Source organism: Nycticebus coucang, chromosome X, assembly GCF_027406575.1.
Source record: "Nycticebus coucang isolate mNycCou1 chromosome X, mNycCou1.pri, whole genome shotgun sequence".
Lineage (NCBI taxonomy): Eukaryota > Metazoa > Chordata > Mammalia > Primates > Lorisidae > Nycticebus > Nycticebus coucang.
The window spans coordinates 44,023,361-44,044,811 of NC_069804.1; positions in this window are offsets into that span (position 1 = coordinate 44,023,361).

A 21,451-nucleotide genomic window follows, 5' to 3' on the forward strand; every position below is an offset into this window, starting at 1 on the left:
ATTGGCCTGGCCCCAAAAACTGAGATATCCTGAAGTATAGGGGGAGGGGCATGGGTGGATTCAGGGATTCTTGGATTAGTGGAAAGGAATGTTAAGATGGGTTTTACAGGGCGGCGCCTGTGGCTCAGTCGGTAAGGCGCCGGCCCCATATACCGAGGGTGGCGGGTTCAAACCCGGCCCCGGCTGAACTGCAACCGAAAAATAGCCAGGCGTTGTGGTGGGCACCTGTAGTCCCAGCTACTCGGGAGGCTGAGGCAAGAGAATCGCTTGAGCCCAGGAGTTGGAGGTTGCTGTGAGCTGTGTGATGCCATGGCACTCTACCAAGGGCCATAAGGTGAAACTCTGTCTCTACAAAAAAAAAAAAAAAAAAAAAGATGGGTTTTACAGACCCCTTAGTTCCCCCTTAATCTGCATTTTCCATTCATGGGTGTTTTTGAAAACAACTCAAAAACATGTTAAAGTGTCATCTTTCAGTTTCTATAGGGTACCAAAACACTTCGGGACTCTGGCTCTTTTGTGAAGGGCTATTCTCATCATGGGGCACATTCATTTTTCTTTTTTGTTTGTTTATTTGTTTTTTATTAATATGAAATCATAGCTGTGTACATTAATGCGATCATGGGGCACCGTAATACCCAGAAGATCAAAAATCACATTACAACAAAGATATTTGCACCAGAATGTTTATTGCAGCCCAATTCACAATTGCTAAGTCATGGAAAAAGCCAAGTGCCCATCAATCCACAAGTGGATTAATAAATTGTGGTATATGTACATCATGGAATATTATGCAACCTTAAAGAAAGATGGAGACTTTACCTCATTCATGTTTACATTCACTTTTCAAGAGTAGCCTGGTGTCTGGAACTTCCCCTGAAGGGACTCAAGATTTCCTTTTATTTTCATGTTACACCCCCTAGGTCCCTGCCCATACCAAAACCACAGGTGCAAAGATCTTGATGTAGAATGTGCTTGTCTGATTCAAGAGAAGTAAAAGAAGCTCTAATTGGAATATTGCATTCAATCATAGGCCCCATCCTTACTGTTTTTAGCTGAGTATAAAAGTAAAATATTTAGAAACAAAGCATTTGAAAAATACAAAAAGAATAAAGACAGTATAACTCATCTACCATTCATATATTCTTGACATTTTGCTATACTTCCTTCCAGTTTGTAAGTAGATAGACATGCAGAAGTAGCAGAAAATAGCAAAGTCGAATTGAAATTTATTTTTAGGAGCTCTCTGGGGCTCCGCTGCTAACTCTGGTGATTCAATTCTGCATTCCTAGGATGTGGTATTCAAATGTGGGCTTCAGCATACTTTCAAGTTACTACAGGTTAAATCTAGCCTTTGAGTTGTTTTCAAATAGTTGGAATCTCAAGTGTTTATTCTGTAGATCCTTTACAGTCAAGGATTTATAGTGTTTGAGCTCTTTGCCACTTTGGCAGATGAAAAATGCCCTCTTTCAGCTTTCATTACTATTGGCATTGAGCATTCTTTCCTATGTTTATTGACCATTTGCAATTCTTCTGCGATTTTCCTGCTTACCAATTACTCTTTATAAGATATAGTACCTAAACTAGAGTTTTTCTAGAGGATGCAAAGGCATCATTTCATTCATGGTTGTGACATTTGTCACAAATTGTCACAGATTGTCACCAAAAATGGCTGCACCAATTGTTCCCATCTCACAGGCTCTTTTGCAGTGTGATGTCATTGCCTCCTACCAGGAGAGAGAGTGCATTTTCTCTTCCTTGAATTTTGACTGGCTTTGTGACTTGCACTGATTACTAGAATGTGGCAGAAGTGACAATGGGACTTCTCAGCCTAGGCTGTAGGAGATCTTGTAGCTTCTGTGTTTGCTCTTTTGGAAGGTAGTCACCACCTAATGGAGCTCAGGCTGGATTAGTGAATGATGGGAGACCAAATGGAGAAAGAGAGAGGTCATATGGACAGAACCCAAGTGCCCACCTCACAGCTAGCACCAAGACTGTAGACATGTGAGGGTGGAGTCCATTTTGGATTCTCCAGGCCCAGTGGAGAATCATAGTCACATGGAACAATGACGAACTATCCTGTTGTCCTGTTTAAATTCGTGACCCATGGAATAAGAGCATGGAATAAGGTCGTGGTTTTCCTTTTTTCTTTTTGCAGTTTTTGGCCAGGGCCGGGTTTGAACCTGCCACCTCCTGTATACAGGCCTGCGCCCTACTCCTTGAGCCACAGGTGCCACCCTAGAAGTTGTTTTTTAAAGCATTAAGTTTGAGTGTAGTTAGTTATACAGCACAGACAAGTGATACTATTTACATAATTTAAATGTGGGAGCATGGAGTTTTTTTTTTTTTGAAACAGGGCCTCAACCTGTCGCCCTGGGTAGAGTGCTCTGGCATCCCAGCTCATAGCAACTCCAACAACTGGGCTCAAGCAATTCTCCTGTCTCCGTCTCCCAAGTAGCTGGGACTACAGGCTCTCACCACAATACCTGGCTATTTTTTTGCTTGCAGCCGTCATTGTTGTTTGGCGGCCCGGGCTGGATTTGAACCTGTCAGCTCAGGTGTATGTGGCTGGTGCCTTAGCTGCTTGAGCCACAGGCACCGAGCATTTTTTTTTTAAAGAGAGAGTCTCACTTTATTGCCCTTGGTAGAGTGCCAACATCACACATAGCTCACAGCAACCTCCAACTCCTGGGCTTAGGCGATTCTCTTGCCTCCGTCTCCCGAGTAGCTGGGACTACAGGCGCCTGCCACAACACCAAGCTATTTTTTTGTTGCTATTTGGCTGGTGCAGGGTTTGAACCCACCACCCTTCGTATATGGGGCCGGTGCCCTATCCACTGAGCCACAGGTGCCTGCCGCGAACATGGAGTTTTTATTCCTATTTGATGTGCTGCCACAGGGAAGCAGGCTTAGACTTGTTCTGTGATTCCCTAAAGAGCAGAACTAGAACGTACTTGAAGGGAGAGATTGCATGGAAGCATGTCATTAGCTGGATATGAGAACTAACAAAGCATGCATATAAACGAGTAGTTATTTTGTGAGGTAGTGAGCTAACTATCCCTGAAAGTATTCCTTTTTTTAAAAAAATCAAATCATGACTGTGTATATTAATACATTTATAGGGTACAATGTGCTGATTTTATATACAGTTTGGAATGCTTACATCAAACTGGTTAACATAGCCTTCACCTCTTAATTGTTGTGTTAAGACATTTACACTCAATAGATTTGACAGGTACCCTTGCATTATGTACAGTAGGTATCCCTGAAAGTATTTCTAGAGAGGTTGGACACCCATTGATCATAGACACTGCAATGGAATGAGTTATTGGGAGGCTAACTACATGAACTGTAAAGTCTCCTCAAATGTTATGACTTCAACAATAGGTGGAGGGGAAGGGAAACTGCAAGCTAGGATTTGCAGTCAAAAATTATTGCTGAAGGTCACTTACAGATGAGTTTTCAGCTTGTCGAGTATCTTTTTCTGTCTTAGGTTCTTTGCTGTTAATTTTTTAATAAGGAGATCAAAATGAAGATAATGGTAAAAACATAAGGAGGTTTTAATTATCATAAACATGCCAATTTGCAACAATACAATGAACCTATTACTTTACCTTTACTAAATCTGTAGTTTCTTTTTGAGACTCCTGTGGCAGAATTGCCTTCTTCCCGACTCCTCACCTTCACTTTCATATGGAAGCCTTCTTCTATGAAGTTGGATTTTACAGAGAAAGACAAAGGTACTTTTTTTTTTAGCTTTGTGGCAGGTGCCTGTAGTCCCAGCTATTTGGGAGGCCAAGGCAAGAAAATCACTTAAGCCCAAGAGTTTGAGGTTGCTGTGAGCCATGACACCATGGCACTCTACTGATGGTGACAAAGTAAGACTATCTCAAAAAAAAAAAAAAAATCAGATGGAAACTTTAATCTCTAGATACTTGTCTTCTACAATTTTATGAATTTGGCTTCTGCCATTCTGGAATATAAAAGGGAGAAAAATTTTTTTTTTTCAGTTTTCAAAATGAGAGACTCATTTTGAATTTCTAAGACAATGGCAATGACCCCAAATTTGGGGGCCTATCCACAAAGTCAGGAAGAGGTATAAGGTAACCACCAACTTCGCAGTTCTTAGCTTATATTGAGTGTAGGTGTAAAAGTGGACTCTGTAATTATTTTTAGTCTAGGAATAGGTACAAAGTAATGTCCTCATTAGAGTTATTTAGGTAAGAACTCCATAATTTACTGAGTAAGTTTGTTGAAGTTAAATAAACTTAGATACCAACCCCAGGTATGGGTAGCCTGGTCTTCTTCAACAACTTTAACTGTTAAACTTTTCCTTTAACAGTAAAACAAAAATAACTCAAGCATTTATTATACAAGTGACAATAGGATAAAATTTAAAATTGAATGCAGCCCCAAGGTACAACAGATATAAAATTCCAAAGTAAAGTGCTGGACCAGAATGCAATTTTAAACTTAAGACTGGGTTCTATGCTCCTTAAAAGTTAACCTTTCCCTAAAGCCAATGGGAGAGATTGGGCTCCCTACTCCCTCAGGTTAAACTTAAGGGGGGTCTCTTCCGTAGGAGGACTCAGAGGGTCTGACATGTGTACCATTCAGTTGAGATGTAGTACCTGGGACCCGAGCCTCACCTGAGAAAGCTGGAGCTGCATATTGCATCAGAATATAAGTGGCTATTCTGTCCTGTCCAGGGCTTGATAGGCAAAGGGATGAGATAAGAGTTTTTTTCAGAAATCAGACAGTTGTGGGCTGTTTAGCAAAGATCTACCTAGCTAGCATGAGGTCTTCCAGGATTTTTTTTCCAACAGAGACACCTTAGTAACAACTGGGATATGTATACTAGTATTAATGGAAACTTTTTGTTCAATTTAATTATGAGAACATATTCCAAACTTTTACTACAGTCATACATGTGAAGGAAGAGGACCTTCTTGAATAAATTTGAAGATTTACTCTTGGTAGGGATATTTTATAGGGAAAGAGAATGGTTAGGTAATAATTGGTGGTACAAAATGCAGTGACTGGGCAGCGCCTGTGGCTCAGTGGGTAAGGCACTGGCCCCATATACTGAGGGTGGTGGGTTCAAACCCGGCCCCGGTTAAACTGCAACAAAAAAAAATTGCCGGGCGTTGTGGCGGGGGTGCTGTAGTCCCAGGTACTCCGGAGGCTGAGGCAAGAGAATCGCTTAAGCCCAAGAGCTGGAGGTTGCTGTGAGCTGTGATGCCACGGCACTCAACCAAGGGCGATAATGTGAGACTCTATCTCTTAAGAAAAAGAAAAAAAAGAAACAAAATGCAATGACCAACTGGTTTAAAATCACTAATTTCTTGACTTCAGTCGGAAGTCAGCTGGGTAAATAATTAGCTTCCTAGAGCCCAGACTTAATTCCACTGAATTTATCACAAAATTGATTAAACATTTTTCAGGAAGGAGGTTGTAAATTATATCCTATAAAAAAAAAGTTTTGGCCTAGACTAGGTTTGAATTAATTTGTTTTTTTACTTGAGATTCTGAGTGACAAAGGAAATATTCACAAATGACCATGGAGTTAAGAGATACAGTTGCTTGATTAAAGGAAACTATAGGGAGAATTGCATGGCGATTGGACATTTTGTGGATGCCATGAAAGAAAAAGTCATTTTTGAACATCTGCTAAGCCCGAGAGCCAAGAGCTGTGTCTTAAGTGAGCTTTTCCAATTTCCACCTGCCACCAACATCACTGTGATATGTAATCTTTAAATATGGCTGCGGACAATTCCTACTATCCCTGTATATACACCTGGTTCCTTCCTCCGAGAGGTAGAGTCTATCTCTCTTGTCCTTGAATCTGGGCTAGCCTTGTGACTCTATTTGACTGGCAGCTTTTTTTCCTTTTAGAATTCAGCAGTGGGGTAAGAAGTCTGAGTATCTTGGGCTCACCATTGTCTGAGGAAGCCCAAGGTAGTCCCATGGAGAGGTGATGTGGCGTGAGATACTAACTTGGCCAGTCCTCTGCTGTTATAGCCATCCCAGGTACGGTGTTAGGAACGTGAGTGAAAAGGCCATCTTGAATATTCCAGCCTCAACAGATTCCATGTGAAGCAGATCTGCCCAGCCGACACTGGACCAGGTTACAGAATTATGAGCTGTAATAAGTCGTCGTTTTAAGCTAGCAAGTTTTGGGTTTTTTAAAGAATGCAGCTGTAGATAACTGAAACTATCACCCTGGAGGGGTTGAAACTTGGCTAGTCAGCTGTGTGTATGTGTGTAAGGGTGGGGTGTTATAGAAGGGGGTGGGAGGAAGAGAGGTGACCGGCAAAGTGGAGAAGTAGACCAGAAGCCAACCATGCATGCTGTACCTCTCCAAGGTTCCAATCTGAAGCCCCAGCTGGGAAAATGAGAAATTACAAGGTTATATCAAGTTATGATTTTGCTTTCTGCTTTAGACTAGACACTCCGGTTTCTGAATTGAGAGTCTTTGGGGCACAAAGCGAGCATAGGATTGTCCTTTACCTCAGAGTGAGCAGAAAATTTAGGGGCATGTAGGCATTTTCATTCAGAGGCAGAGACAGTAACCCCCCACCTAATTAACATTAATAGGGGCAGTGTGAGGACAATAAGATCATAGTAAAAGCAGACTTTCATTATTTCATGAATTGTGCTTGATCAAAGTATACCATCACTCTTTGACTATGGCAGAAGCCCAGAGGCCCCCTTTGGCGGTAGAGGCTTACCTTTTCCTGAGTCCAAGACACTGCTCCAGTTTCTTGGCAGCCCCAGGCTCTTGACACTTCATTCTCTGCTTTGTGCCTTTTAACCTCTGTGAAACTCCAACTTTGACCCCCACCCCAAAGGAAATTTCAAAGCATCAACCCCCTCTCCCCAAGCAGTTGTGTGTAGCAGCTTTTTGGGGTCTCAGCTACCACAGAAAAGAACTTAAAATTGACTATTACAAATTCACACTTTTTTTTAGACAGAATCTAAGTACATCACCCTGGGTAGAGTGCTGTAGCGTCACAGCTCACAGCAACCTTCAACACTTGGGCTTAAGTGATTGTTTTGCCTAAGCCTCCCAAGTAGCTGGGACTATAGGCACCCACCACAATGCCTGGCTTTTTTTTGTTATTGTTGCAGTTGTCATTGCTATTAGCTGGCCCGGGCTGTGTTTGAACCCGCCACCCTTGGTACATGTGGCTGGTGCCCCAAATTCATACTCTAATAAATCTTCAGCCAGTAATAAATTCCCCATGGTAGTAATAGCTACTTCTCACCTTGTATGGTGTTCCATTTCTCTCTCTGGTATACAGCTTCTGAACATTCATGTTCTATTCATTTCTAAAGCAGAAGACTTCAGCTCCTCTCACCTACCTCAAACTACTTTCTCCACTACCTTCACAGACCCCCAGACTCATTAAGGCACCTGCTACACATGTGACCATGCATGCCACCTCAGGCTGACAGGAATGGTCAACTAACATTTATTGTTTTTCCCCAGAGGCCAGGCTCATGTAGTAAGTCATTTAATATTTTCTCCATAATGTGGATATCACAACAGTGCCTTAGTCTTATTTTATAGCTAAAGATACTGGGGTGCAGAGAGATTAAGTATTCAGGTTGCTCAGTTAGTTCACTGAGCCAGGACTCAAACTGAGGGCAGTCTGTGCAGAGGCCACCCATGTAAGCATCTGCCTTTAAAATTATAGCTCTTTAAATTTAAACTAAATCACTCTTAAAATGATGCCATCCTTAGGTAAGATTTCACTTCTCACTGGGCATTGTTGAGAATGCCCACAGAAGGCATGGATTAATTTTTCTCTTCCTTCATCTTTATGTTTAATATAAAGAATTCAAAGCCAGATGATAGAAACTGTGGTGATTTGAGATGTTGTGAGGTGATATTGGGAGTTTTTTTGAGACAGAGTCTGACTTTGCTGTCCTAGGTAGAGTGCCATGCTGAGGGTATTTTACCTGCCAGGAAATGGGGAAAGAATCAGAATCCTAATAGATGAGGTGCCTGATGGAATGGAGCTTGCAGCCTGGTAGGGTGACAGGCATGAAACAGAGCAGCACACAGTGATAATGATAAATTGGAATACGTGCTCTGAAGAGCAAGTACAGAATGTTATTTAGATTGGAGAGGAGTGTGGGGAAAAGTCCCTGGCAAGGGCCACTCTCAGACTTCAGAGGCCTGCAGGAGCTGGCCTGATATAAAGCGTATCCCACATAGAGGGAATAATCAATGCAAGCCTGGGAATCAAGAAAGGGTTCGATGAATTGCAAGCCCTGGACCCTGATGGCAAAAATGAAGCAAGTGGCACGAAAGATGGTTGGGTGATAAGGCAGGGCTCATGAGACTATGACATGTGTGAGGGTCAACCACTCGTTGAATCTTCTTCCATTTGATACAGTCCTGGTGTCCAAGAGATGGACAACTTCACACAAGCTGGGCCAATCACAGAGTGTCTTATTGAGGGATTTGTTTCTCAAGCAGAGTGTCCTGAGGACAGACAACCATCAGGGCCCAGTGTTCTGAAGCCTTCACTGTTCTACACATTCCTGACTGAATATCCCAGAGTCAGAATTCTGCTGCCTTTCCAAAGCCCTTAGTGAATTTTTTCTTCGATTCTAAAATGCCCTTTTGGCTAAAGTGAGCTAGGCTTGATTTATGTGGGTTGTGATTGAAAGAAGAGGCCGGGCAGGATAAAAACTCAAATCAGTAATAATCAAAGTAGATTAGGAACCCAGCAATGTTAACCTTTAGAGGCTAGAGAGAACAGTGACTGTGGAGGTTTTCTTGACAGAATGTGAGATGCGAATGGCCATGCTTTCTTGCTCCTGAAGAGAGTTCTTACATATGCAATGCTCTTTACTTAAATTTGAAAAATGAGGTAGCCTGCTTTTTGTTTGGGCCTGCCATTAAATGAGACTGTAATTAGTGAAGTATTTTCAGGAGCACCAGGGTTCTTACCCGTTAGTCATACTGGATCTAGCATGTTTTAATTGCCCTTTTATAACAAGCGACTTGACAGACACTTTTGTCTTCACTCCATGTGTGAAAAAAATAATCCACAACCCCAAACACTACAACTTAAAAGAAAATCCTTCTGGGAAAGGATGTTTTGAATATAACGTTACATCATTGATGGAATTTAATTATATATGAGCACTTAAGTTTAGCAGCTTGCAGCCAATTTTTACACTTGTGATTTAGGTTTCATTAATATATTTACTCAATATGCCAAATTTAACTTACTTTTTCTAAACAGTGAGTTTATAGGGAAGTTTCCTCTCCAAGGGAAGGATGGCTGCAGGAGACAGATGACTGAATTTGCAGACCTGTTGAAAGTTGCCAAGAAGGGGTGATGAGATAACTAGTGGAACTGTAGTGTTTGGCCCAGACACCTCTTCAGGGCCAATATACTCATACCTTAGCTATTGGGAATATTGATTTGGGATGGCCAATGACTGACTGAGCTCCTGCCTAAATTTGGAATTCATGGGAAAAAAACCCCGAATCATCTATAAAATGATTTAGACCATGACCTGGGGACCTATAAACCCATGCAACTTTGAGTAAGTGGTCCTGAGGTGTGGTGGGTTATAGTTTAACTTTGTATATTGTAGGGAGACAGGAATTGCAGGTAAAATCAGAAATCAATACACTGGGTTGGCCTCGAACAGTGTGACATCTTAAAGTGCGGGCTTATATGTTATAGGTGTGTTCAGACATTCTTTAATTTGTAATTGGTTAAAGAAGTAAAGCTTGTCTGAAAGTTTGGAATCAGTACAAAAGAATGTTTTAAGTTAAGGTAAGGACATTTGTTAATCATGGATTCAAAGTGATCGGTTAATCAAATTGATGACTGACAGGTGCGATTTAATCTTTGCCTTGTGTGGTCTTAGGTCCTGTTTGTAATTTGGTGTCTTTAATTCCACAAAGGGCCTGTTTTGTCAGTCTTATGATCTGCATTTTAACATCAATGATGTTGCTTTTCTGACATGTTTGGAAAGTCAGTTTTAGGTGTTTTTTGGGGGGTTCAGGGGGTCCATTCAGTTGGCAGGGGGCTTAGGATTTTTTATTTATTTATTTATTTATTTATTTTGAGACAGAGCCTCAAGCTGATGCCCTAGGTAGAGTGCCATAGTAGCATCACAGCTCACAGCAACCTCCAACTCCTGGGCTCAAGCGAGTCTCCTGCCTCTGCTTCCCAAGTAGCTGGGACTATAGGTGCCTGCCACAATGCCCAGTTGGTTGCAGCCACCATTGTTGTTTGGTGGACCCGGGCTGGATGCCAACCCGCCAGCTCAGGTGTATGTGGTTGGCACCTTAGCTGCTTGAGCCACAGGTGCTGAGCCAGGATTTTTTATTTTTTGAGACAGATTCTCACTATCTCGTCCTCAGTAGAGTGCTGTGGCGTCATAGCTCACAGCAAACTCCAACTCTTGGGCTTAAGTGATTCCCTTGCCTCAGCCTCCTGAATAGCTGGGACTACAGATGCCCTACACAATGCCCAGCTATTTTTTTGTTGCAATTGTCATTGCTGTTTAGCTGGCCCCAGGTTGGGTTCGAACCCGCCAGCCTGGTTGTATGTGGCCAGTGCCCTGCCCAATGAGCTACTTACGGGCACTGTCCAGGGCTTCAGATTTTATTTTTAGTTTACAGGACAACTCTGGGGGCCATGCCAACTCCAGAGAGCCCCATTAGGATTGGCTGAGGTCTCAGTTGCAACTACCTTGCAGATCAATTTTATCGTCCTTGCTCTCTTACAGGTGTATCCCCTTTTAAACCCACTGTATGCAATTCTGTCTCAGAGTTGGCTTCCAAGGAACCAAGCCTAGGACAGTATATTTGATTGGGTTCCCTGAAAACGGCATTTAAGGCAATGTTTTTCAAACCTTTTTTATCTCACAGCACACTTGAACCTATAGTTAAACTTCTGTGGCACACTTAAATTATGTTGATCAAAAAAAAGAATAAAAAAGGAATATATTTGCTGTGCTTTGAACTGCTTTCTAAAATAGTTTAATTAATGATCTTTAAAAATTTTCACAGCACACCTAAGATCCTCTCATAGCACACTATTTGAAAATCACTGATTTTCAACCCAAGCACCCGAGGGTACTTGGATGCAGGTGGTTTGTGAGGGAGGTAATGCTTGAGATGGAAGGAGTAGGAAGAGTGAAACAGGAAAGGAAAAGGATCAATAAGCGTGTCATCAAGCTAGTTATGGCTGTGGGCAGGCTGTGGGCAACCGGGGATCAATTCCTCTAGAGATGTGTGAGGAACATGCAGAGTGCGGTTGAGATTTGACTCATCAAAGAAGGAGATGCTGGAGTATTTTTTCCTAGACCACTGCCCCCAATTATTTAAGGATTATCCCTTGAGATACTACCACCCCCAGACTTCTGCTTGTTCTGTGCACAAACTGAGCAATTTCTCAGGGCTTCTGAGAGTACCCTAATGCAGCAAAAGGGAGAGGTGCAGCAGGCATTTGAGGTGGGGATGCCTCCAAAATCAGAAGTAGCTGAAGGTCTGTGGTCTGGGAACACAAAAGTGTCTGCTACTCAGGGGAAGGAGAACCAGACTTTTTTATTTGACAGAAGAAGTCAGAGGAGCTCATATAATACATGCGAAATTTCCAGGGCAAATTAGATTCACATTGAGACTGTGTATGTGGCACTGAACTGGCAGTGGAAGGAAAGGATGCAAAGTCAAAAGAAGATCACTTAAAAGGTTTTTCATTTTCTTGCCTGCTGAGCTGCTTGGGCAGTCATTTTACTGGTCCCTTTTCTCTCCTTGTAAAGTTAGACATATCAAAATTAGGTACTGAGATGAAGTTCAAAGTTAAACACTGTGTTAAGATTTGTTTATCTCTAGGAGTAGAAAGAAAACAAAACAACATTGGTTCTGGCAGAACCAATGCATAGGAAAGAACAAATGAGAAAATACCAGTGGCTGATCTGTGTTCACTCTGAAACTTCTAGACTGGTGATTCTCAGAGTGTGGTCTTCAGATCAGTGCCATCGGCATCACCTGAGAACTTGTTAGACATGCACTTCTGGATCCTAGGGTGTAGTCTTGTGTCTGAATCTCAATTTTTTTTTTTTTTGCAGTTTCTGGCTGGGGCTGGGTTTGAATCTGCCACTCCGGCATATAGGCCCGGCGCCCTACTCCTTTGAGCCACAGGTGCTGCCCTTGAATCTAAATTTTACAGAAGAAATTCTTTTAATAATAAAAGAGATTTGTTCTGTGAAGTTTGGATTCAGTTGAGGGGCTGCACTGGGGGATCTGGAGGGCCACATGTGGCCTTGAGGCCACAGGTTCCCCACCCCTACATCCATCTGGAATTCTGTGCTTTAACCAGTTCTCCAGGAGATTCTGATGTGAGCTAATGTCTAAGAGTTCTGATGATCTAATTTTAGACCATTGGTTTATACCTGTGATCTCAGCAACCAAACCATAAATCTCATTCACAAATTTTACCCTAGGTAGTCCTGATTTCAAAACAACATGGCATAAAGTGAGTGATCCATCAAGCATTCTCTCTCTCTTTTTTTTTTTTTTGAGACTGTTGTACTATGTCACCCTTGGTAGAGTGCCGTGGTGTCACAGTTACAACAACCTCAAACTCTTAGGCTTAATTGATTCTCTTGCCTCTGGAGTAGCTGGGACTACAGGCCCTCCACAACGCCTGGCTATTTTTTTGTTGTGGTTGTCATTGTTGTTTAGCTTGCCTGGGCTGCGTTCCAACCTGCTAGCCTCGGTGTATGTGGTTGGCGCCGTAAAAACCACTGGGCCCTGACCCCCATCAAACATTGTATAGGTATAATATAAAGAAAACTTTAAAGATTTGAGAAACACCTAGAAGATGACTTTTAGTCTTTTATGCCTTTGTGGTCTGCCATTGCTCGTTTCTCTATTCTTCGCCCAACAAATTCTGAATCATCTATGATAGGCTAAGCACTTGTACAGATGTTAGGGATATAGGACAATTTCTTGTCCTCATGAGGCTTGAATTCAGGTGTGGGGGATGCAAGATTGCAAAATAGTCATTAAACACTAGAAATTACATACCACATTAGGGAGTACTAAGTGTTCTGGAGAAAAATAAAGCAGGGAGGTGAATAGAGAATGCTGAGGATGGTGGTGGATAGGTTGCAATTTTGTATAGGATGGTCAGGGAAGACTTACTGAGGTAACACTAGAACTCAGTTATGAAGGAGATGTGGGAGGGAATCTGGCAGACAATTAGGGGAATGCACATTACAGGCAGAGGAACAGAAGATGAAACACCTGCCCCTAAGTGGGAGTGTGCCTCTAGTGGTCATCATCTGTTCTGCACCTAGCCCTGGAAGGCTTTCTGGAACAACAAATCTGACTAATTTGAAAGCAGACACATTTGAATCTGTGTTTAAGTCCATTTAATGCATAATGTGTGTTTAGATGGTTACTAGCATCCTTTTAAACACAGATGTAAATGCTTATGTGTAGGCCAGGCATGGTGGCTCACACCTGTAATCCTAGCACTCTGGGAGGTTGAGGCTGGTGGATTGCCCTGAGCTCACAGGTTTGAGACCAGCCTGAGCCAGAGTGAGACCCCATCTCTACAAATAGCTGGGCGTTGTGGCAGGTGCCTGTAGTCCCAGCTACTCGGGAGGCTGAGGCAAGAGAATCGCTTGAGCCCAAGAGTTGGAGGTTGCTGTGATCTACGATGCCAGGGCACTCTACCAGGGGCAACAAAGTGAGACTCTTGTCTCAAAAAAAAAATGCTTATGTGTAAATAAACTGATGTAAATTTTTTTTAAAATATGTGTTTATTAGTTTATACTAATATCTATATATCTATTTGTGCTGTATGTATTTGGAAAACTGATTTATAATACATAAATATAAATCAACCGAAGTAGGATTTTGAGGAAGCAAGGAGCCCTGAGTGGAAGATGGAACTTATTTCTTCTGCTAATAGACAGAGAATTTGGAAAATGTTGTGGAGGCTTCTGAAGTCATGTTCAATGATGTAAGCACAGGCTCTGAGCCCAGTAGGAGGAATTAGAAGCAGTGGGTGAGGCTGGTCTGTCGGCCTTGCCTTGACATTTCCCAAAGGGAAGACTTTGTGGCCTTTGTTGTTTGAGGCTTCAGCTTGCTTTAGTATCATTTGCAGGTTCAAACAATTTCATATTGTGAATAGCCCCTTGGAAAAATTGTAATTTGGTGTTTTCATGGCAACTCTTTCCTTTTGGTTATGTAAGAAAATTAGTAGGAATCTCAGGGTGGGCAATTTCACCCAAGCTGATAAGTCAGGCAGTTCCTTACATCAAGGCAAATGGCATTTGGTGCTGAAGAGCTGGGCTGGTAATAACGACAGGAGAGCTTCAAGTGATTATGAGAGAAGCTTGCTGATGTACAGCGTTAGACTTCCCTGCGTCAGCACTAAATGTCTTGATTTAGGTTAAACAAAAACCGCCTCTGCTTGGAAGGAGCGGTCCTCAGCACACTCTTTCCTAACCGGTTTGCCAGAGTGATGTTTTATTCAGTGTATTAAAGCTTAGAGGCGGCTTTTCTAATCAGCACTAAGAAATATCTGGAAGGGCCGGGCAGGGTGGCTCATGCCTGTAATCCTAGTATTCTGAGAGGCCGAGGCATGTGGATCCTCAGAGCTCAGGAGTTCAAGACTAGCCTGAGCAAGAGTGAGACCCCATCTCTACTAAAAATAAAAAAAGAAAAACAAAACTAGCTGGGCATTGTGGCAGGTGCCTGTAGATCCAGCCACTGGAGGGGCTGAGGCAAGAGGATGGCTTGAACCCAAGAGTGTGAGGTTGCTGTGAGCCACAAACCATGGCATTTTAACAAGGGCGATAGAGACACTGTTTCAAAAATGAAAAAGAACTATCTGGAAGGCAGTCTCCAGACTTTGTAGTGACCAGATATTCCATTCCCTCTGACTGAAACTGTCAAAATGTTTGAAGGAAACCTGTGAAATTAAATTACTGTGGGGTCTACAAGTACTGTATTCTGAGTGTTGCTTCAGTAAAATAAACGAACAAGTCAATCTTGTATTACACACCCTCTTTTTGGCCCTGGAGAATTCCCCTTTTGAGGGATGTTTAAGAAAGCAGTGTAGGGGGAGGTTTTGAGCAGATTTGTCTGAAAACAATGGGAGGATTAGACCAGGAATTCCCAACCTTTTCAGGTATAAGAACCTCTCTAAAATTCAGATATTTAGGGAAGCTGCTGCTGATGGCTATTCCTTCAGAATCCATTGATCAAAGAAATATATAATGGATTGATCACTTAAGTACTTGTATACTTAAGCTTTTAATTTTGATCATTACAACAACATCTACAAATAATTTGAAAAAAACTTAATAGCCTATATACATGTGAGATATATAGTTTATTTAACTGGTCCATGGATGAGTTCATAGTTTTCACCACCCCCAAACCCTTCAAATGAAACCCATAGCCCAGAGTTTGGAGATTTAGAATCCAATGGTTTTTCAGAGTGAAATGGCCTTCTTTCATCCTCAGCAACACACGGTTTATTGAATGCCCACAATGGCATTCTCGGGGATAAGGTAGACAATTGGATCCTGCTCATCTGTGGCAAAGGGAAGAAAGAAGGACCTATTAGGATTCATTGGGCAAGTTTTTAAGCCTGGTGCCACCATGTCATATCCAAATTATATTGCCTGAGGGTCACCAGACTTTGCTCAAGATGACTTTTCTTCCTTTAAGATTTCTTTAAGTCTTGGGCGGCGCCTGTGGCTCAAGGAGTAGGGTGCCGGTCCCACATGCCAGAGGTGGTGGATTCAAACCCAGCCCCGGCCAAAAAAAAAAAAAAAAAAAGATTTCTTTAAGTCTTAAGGTTGTTGTGTTCCAGTGTCATTTATAATCTCTTCTGTAAGGATCTTCTCTTTCTGGTGTTATTCATATATGGAGGGCACCTCCTAAGAATGAAAGGCTTAGTGTGGAGTTTTTTGAAAGGACAACCCAGTTGGAATAAAGCCCTCACAGACTGTAGCTCACTCATGTTAGTAAGCCTTTATTTTATTAAAAAAAACTAATCCTATATATAAGCTCAAATTTCTTTCTTTTTTTTTTTTTGTAGAGACAGAGTCTCACTTTATGGCCCTCGGTAGAGTGCCGTGGCCTCACACAGCTCACAGCAACCTCCAACTCCTGGGCTTAAGCGATTCTCTTGCCTCAGCCTCCCGAGTAGCTGGGACTACAGGCGCCCGCCACAAAGCCCGGCTATTTTTTGGTTGCAGTTTGGCCAGGGCCGGGTTTGAACCCGCCACCCTCGGTATATGGGGCCGGTGCCTTACCGACTGAGCCACAGGCACCGCCCTATAAGCTCAAATTTCAAAACAAGGAATTACCTCTTCCCAAAATGTTCGTGAAGTGGCCTTGGAGGGGCTCCAGTTGCTTCTCTCATCCTGCGATGGGTGTGTTTTATATAACCTGTCACACATAGGGCTCACACAAACCTTTTAAAGTTAATTAAAAAACCTTCTATGGGCTTCCAAATCTGGGCAGGAGTGTTCCTCTGTAACCTTTTGTACCAGATTAAAAACCTCTGACAATCAGGTATGTTGCCAAATTTCAAATGAAGTGTTCAGAGTAAATTCAATAAGCTGTACAATTCAGTCAGCTTCAGACTGACCTGTGTTTCTGCTTCAGCAAGAGCCAGGGGATGGATTGGTGGGGATGGCACTCCTTCCTTTGAAAACTTTCTTATCATCCTGTTCTTTTCAATAATGCCCCTTCCACTCTCCCCACAGAACACCCATAGTGTATCCAACCTTAGGGGGAAATATTGCCTCATGGGTGTGCCTTTGACAAAATTGTTCTTTATTATGTGCAGGTTGGGAAGCTCCCCCTACCCTATTCCCTGCTTAGAGATATGGGATGCATGATTGCATCTTGAACCTGAGCTTTTCTGCAGAAAATTGCTTCATTTTACTGGGCACGGTGTTTTCTAGATCTATTTGATCCTACTGCTTACTTTCCCAAAATAACCTTTAATAGCTTCCCAAAGTGCTTCCAATGTCCCACAAAGGACTAGGTCAAAGGCTCTGTGAAAAAGAACCTTCCGACACATAAATCTTGTAAAATTCATGGGTTCCTGTGATAAGCACGAAGGATACATTCCCAGCAGAACATATAGGAGACAGTAAGCTGAGGGGACTATTTGGTGAGCAGACTTCTGAGCTGCCCCTGTTTCTTACAGAAGACTGGCTCTGGTTGGTGGTAATGGAATAATCTTGTCTCTTCTGAGAGAGAGATTCTGCCAGGTCATAGGACTGGCCAGGGGTACTCCAGAGCTAGTCTTCCGTGGAGAATATTTTGACTTGTTGTTACCAGTTCCCAAAGCCCCCTAACTGTAGGTTAGTAGAGTTTGAACACTGAACATGATTTGAATTCTTTAGTCAGGGCATAGGCAGGGTCCTGACAGAAGACAAATGGCAGTCTCAGAAGGGTTTAACTAGACAAGAGCCAGGTAGACATGGGGTGAGGGTAAGGTAACCAGCAAGGGCTAGAAAAGCACCTATAATAGCAACAGTAGGAAACTGTTATTACCTGAGACTTCACATTTTAAAGCCATTTCATCCTTTTTCATAAGAATAAAATTAAATGACAGTGTTTCAAATGACACATTTGAAAGCCATACCAAAGTCAGATACAAATCTGAGTTTTGTAGAAGGAACTACGTCCAAGGACAAAAAGTTAAACTACTTCTCTCCTTGTGGGTCAAGGAAATAATAAACAATTAACTGTACGCGTGCATGGGCCAGCTCTGAAGAACAGGGAGAACCTTGTGGAAGTTTAACTGTGTTACTTTTTACCCTCCTCCAATTGCATTTTTATACTGGGCAATGTGAAGCAAATTTGAAGGAATTTCACAAGAGTAGCCTGAGGGGTATAGCTATGGGATCATCATACACCAGGGCCCTACATTTAATTGTAAGGTTAGAAGACATATTTAATAATATATTTTTAATACTTAAAGTATAGAATTTTGAGAATTATTTTCTAATATCTGTAAAAACGATTAAGGGTATTCTTTGTATTCTGGTATTATTGCCACCCAACCAGGTTCATCTGCCACTGTAAGCCAATATACCCAGAGAGAACAGGGTTTGCAGCAGAGAGTTTATTCAGTGTAGTGCTAAGGGGGCAGATGAGAGGGATTTCTCAAATCCTGTTCTCTGAGAGTGAAGAGACAAGGTTTTATTTTTTATTTTTTGAGACAGAGTCTCACTATGTTGCCGTGGATAGAGTGCTGTGACATCACAGCTCACAGCAACCTCAAATCTTGGGCTTAAGTGATTCTTTTGCTTCAGCCTCCCAAGTAGCTGGGAATACAGGCTCCTGCCACAACACCTGGCTATTTTTCTGTTGCAGTTGTCTTTATTGCTTAGCTGGTCCAGACTGGGTTTGAACCCGCTAGCCTCAGGATATGTGGCTGATGCAGTAACCACTGTGCTACTGTGCTACGGGTGCCGAGCCTGGAGACAAGGTTTTTAAAGACAGTTTGGTGGACAGAGGGTTAAGCAATCAGGGTCTGCTTTTATTGTCTGGTTTGGAGATGGAACCATTAATTCTTTGGTGTGGATCACTGTTTGGGTGGGTCAGCCAATCCTCTGGAATTCTGTTCCTTGGAGGGGAGCAGGGTTCAAGACCAGTTGAGTCTGTTCCTTAGTCTGGGTGGGTCAGTCACTGGAAAGCAGGACCTGGAAGATATCTGAAACATTACCCTTAGACTGCAGACAAGTCTGTTCTATATGGAGAAAGTTAAGAATCTTTATAACTGACAACTATACAAGACTCTAGGGCAGCGGTTCTCAACCTATGGGTTGCAAGCCCTTTGAGGGGGATCTCCTACATATCAGATATTTATATTACCATTCGTAATTGTAGCAAAATTACAATTATGAAGTAGCAACGAAAATAATTTTATGGTTGGGGGTCACCACAACATGAGGAACTGTATTAAAGGGTCGTGGCATTAAAAGGTTGAGAACCACTGCTCTAGGGTGAAGAAGCAAAGAAGGGAACAGTGATTATCATTAAGCAAGTGAGGGGATAGTGGCTGATGATTATCATTGTTTTAGCTAAGCCTGCTCCTTTGCAGAACTTTGGGGCTCTTTGGGGATTTCCTTGCATCCCTTCATCAATTTGTAAGTGGTTTTTCAATATCTTTCTTTAGTGGAAAAGTAGGTAAGGAACTGCTAGTTCAGGTAAGAAATGCCATCCATACCCATGTGACCAGAATTTCACATGGATGCAGCTGGATGAATTTTAAAAATTAAATAATGGTGGTGAAGTATAGATTGTTAGCTTTATAAAAATGTAGATTTTGATATAAATACCAAAGCAGTCCAAAGGTAGTTTAATCAATTATATTCATGCAAATTCACACATTTCTAGGTCAAGTGCTGGTCATTAATCAATCTTCAAGAAAGTTTATGTGAGTCTTGACATTTTACAGATAGAATAGGATCTACACTTCTCCAGAAGAGCTTAATTGAAGTTATTTTATGTTCATTTGTCATGTCTATACCTTTGCTCCCTCCCCATCTCTTGAGAATGTACTACCCTTTCCTTTTTTTTCCTTGGATTCATTTATTAATCTCCCATGTACTCCCCTTCTCATTGAAGATTTAGCTCCTGTGTCACAGTTCTCACAGCTTTTTTCTCCATTATTCTGGGAGCAAGTGAAACGACCCCATGAAGGACCCTCCAATATCCTGCCTTCTCAATTCTTTGACTTCTTTGTCTTCAATAGCTTTCACACCCACTCTCCCTCAGCCACCCAATCCCACAGATAAACACCGGACATCATCATCATTGGAAACCACACCATCCCACAGCTTCCTCCTTTCCTAGCTTATTGCTCAAATGCACCCACTATAACAGCTTTTTAATTTCAACAAGTCTCTGAATCCATTGACCTTTCCACTCTTCACCTATGTAGCGCACTCCTTCTGATCTCATTTTTCTCTTTATAGATTAGATGGTTCTCAGCAATATAATCATTCCCTTGTAAATGTTTTTTTTTTTTTTTGTGGAGACAGAGTCTCACTGTACCACCCTCGGTAGAGTGCTGTGGCCTCACACAGCTCACAGCAACCTCCAACTCTTGGGCTTAAGCGATTCTCTTGCCTCAGCCTCCCGGGCCTTGTAAATGTTTTTAGCCACCATTCCCTCCTTTCCCACTTTCCTTTAGTCACTGTCACTTGGCAAAACTGCTTCCCAGGTGAAGCCAACCATTTGTCATCTTTATAAAGGTCATTTACGTAACTTACCTTTGTTAGAGAAACCTCCACAAACAGTAGATTATCAACAATAGATTTACAATCACCTTGCCCAGCCAGGCCTCCAGTGCTGCCCAGCAAGCTCATTTGCTCATCCTTTATTTTTTGAAGTCACTCTGCCCTACCTTTTCTGTCTTCTCAAATTTATGATTATCTCTTCCAACCCCACTCTCCTCTCATTCTTAGTGGGTGACTTTACTTCACACTTCATACAGAAATTGAACTCTGTCAGAAGAGAACTCACTCAGCCTCTGGCCATTGACTTTCAAAGTCTACTTCATCTTAATTCATTGCTCATTCATTGCTTCCTTTTACAATGGACAAAATGATTCTCCTTACATCAAAGGTCAAACCCTCTACTCTATTTTAGATACCATCATTTCTGTTTTCTGGTAGAACCTCATTTCATTACTTTTCTTTTTTCTCTCTTGTGTCTTTAGCCTATTATTTTCTCTTCTGGATTCTTTTTTTTTTTTTTTTTGCAGTTTTTGGCCAGGGCTGGGCTCGAACCCGCCACCTCCAGCATATGGGGCCGGCACCACCCTCTTCTGGATCCTTCTTAAACATTAAACTTGATTTAAGCAATGCTATCAAAGCACACATATACACACGCACACCCCACTTCTCCCAGACATTAAATTTATATTCCTGTCTAGCGCACATCCTCTCTGTTTCTTTAAAACTAAGCTTCCTAAAATAGAACCTTACACCCACTGTTTCTGTTTCCTTATCTCCTATTTATTTATTTTTTTGTCATAGATGGTATTAGAGATTACCAGTATCTGGTTCTCCTTTTCCTCAGCAGGTGAAAATCTTCATTTTTCTGACTCTTTTGCAGTATGGGACCATGTATGTAGTCTGTCTAAGAGTGAGTACTTGGTTCTCCATGCTTTCTTCTCCTGCCGTAGTAACCCTGAGTAACCCACTGGCTATAGCAGAAACCTCTGCTGATCTACATAATGCATGTATTTTGTGTGTTAAATCCCTGAAATTTTGAAGTTGATTTTTACAACAGTAATATCTAGTGTTGTGTGACTAATTTACTCTTCATTCACTCCACTCTGGCGTTTTACCTGACTACCATCTACCAACATTGCTTTTGCTAAGGTCATTGATGTCCTCCACATTGCTAAACACA